The sequence below is a fragment of the Lycium ferocissimum genome, chromosome 12, assembly GCF_029784015.1.
Source record: "Lycium ferocissimum isolate CSIRO_LF1 chromosome 12, AGI_CSIRO_Lferr_CH_V1, whole genome shotgun sequence".
NCBI classification, from domain to species: domain Eukaryota; kingdom Viridiplantae; phylum Streptophyta; class Magnoliopsida; order Solanales; family Solanaceae; genus Lycium; species Lycium ferocissimum.
Window position 1 is genome coordinate 45,516,067 of NC_081353.1, and position 2,250 is coordinate 45,518,316.

Here is a 2,250-nt window from a genome sequence, read left to right on the forward strand (position 1 = left end):
CCAAACATCTCAAAATCAAGTCATAATGCAATGCAATGTAGTAGTGTATGAATGCAATGCAATGCCATGCAAATGTTATGTACACATGTACTCCGGACGAAAATATCGATGTCTCGGTAGCACAACCCAGTGTGACTCAAGTCTAAGTGCCACCCGTCCCGGATCTTTGCCCAACAGACAGATAGGACCCCGGATCTTTATCCACGGGGGGTTCTCACCGGCACCACTCTAGGGGACCCGCGGAGTCCGTGCACTCACTTAATCAATGATTCTGGAACTAACATCGGACATATGCCATAATCAACGATTCCAGAATTAATTATCACACATCGGCCATCTCACGCCACTCAAGTAAAAGAATTTTATCAATTATCATCAGTATCTCAACAGTGGATCATGACAATGAGAGTGCATGCAATGAATGTATCAACATCAATAATCAGGCCCAATATCCCAAGTACCATAATGGGTACGCCAACAATATATCCGAAATCACAAATATCAACAGTGGGTATGTCAATAATATAACCGAATCACAAGTATCAATAGTAGGTACGCCAACAATATATCCAAGTACAAATACGAATAGTGGGTATGCCAACTATATCATAATTAAGAAGATAAAAACATAATCCAATATCTATCAACAACTCATGGCATCAAGCCGACACAATAAAACAATCAAATCACAACACAACGGGGTGGCTAGCCCTGACACACAACAGGGCCCAACCTAAGGCAATATCCATCCCAACTTTATACCGAAGGTTCACATGCTGTCTCCAACAATATAATCTAAATATATGCTTCGCTATACGAAGTCTCACCAAAGGTAAGCCATAACCTACCTGAATGGCCAAACCGCAATACCAATAACTCACTCATTTGCCTTGCCTTTCGGCTGAAAATCAGAACCAAAGTAGTCTAAGCATAATCTAATTCTAGATTAGAAATCATGAAGAAAGATACAAATATTGTTACTATTCAATTTAGGTCAATTCTAACCCTATAAATTGGGAAAACGGGCCCACAAGGGTAAAACAAAAAATTTGAAAGCAAAATATCAAATTAAGCACTAGGTGATCATAACCCAACCACTAATTGCTTATTTAACTTAAGGATTAGCTTAATTTATGATTTCAAGCAAAACCCATAATTTGGGTATAAATCCTAACTCTTTAATTCTGAAATTCAACACTAGAAATGGAAGATATATGATTAACAAGCGTAGATTCATCAAAATCTAACATAAACTCCATCAATTTTGTCATTAATAAGCCTAGGGAAAATGTTCATCAAAACCCTCTTTCAACTTTTATCACTAAGGGATTATTAAAGGGAAAGGGGAATCTAAGATGATAATGATTAAAGGAAGAGTAAAGGAACAAGCAAGATTTACCTCCAAGAATATCTCCAAAATATCTCAAAGAATTGTTCCACAAAGCTCTAATTTCGAAATGGGAAATAATGAGGGTCTAAGGGCTTTTAACACTTCATTAATTTTACAAACTATCTGTCACCCGCTTTAGCGACACTGGAACCGCCCCAGCAGTGCCGCTTCAGCGGTCACTCGATCGCTTCAGCGGTAAAGGAAAATATCACTTGATCGCTCCAGTGAAGATAGCTACCGCTCCAAAGAAGAGTTCCGGCCTGTCATGGTCTAGTGCCGGCAAAAGCGGCACTAGACACCAGAAACTTACCGAAGTTTCACCATTTGATCCGATTTTTTGACTAATTCCTGAGGCCATCTGCTCACTACCATATACATAGACACACATAAAAATATGCTACGAACGCACCCGTGGCCTCGAAATTTCTAACGGAGGTCTCGTTGACCGAGTCAACCCCCAACGCCTTAATTCCAATTTCCAACCCAAGTCCCAAAATGCATCCGAGTGTATTAGAAACCGAACCAAATACACACACAAGTTCTCAACGACCATCCGGACCTCTCGAAATCGACGGAGTTTCGAAAAAGGTCCGTTTATCCAAAAGGCAACTTTGGGTCAACCATTTTTCACTTTAAGCCTATTTTTCACAAAAGTTGCTCGAATTCGATCTAGACACCTCGAAAAGCGTGCCAACAGTCCCCTCGGGTCAAAATAAGCTAACCAATGCTCGGGAAATGGTGAAAATGCCGAAAAAACTATAACGACTAAACGGGTCTTTACATCAGATACCAATTGAACCGTCGCTCTTCCTCGAGCGAAGAAAAGAAAAAGAGCGAGAAATATGTGAATCCGCAAACAA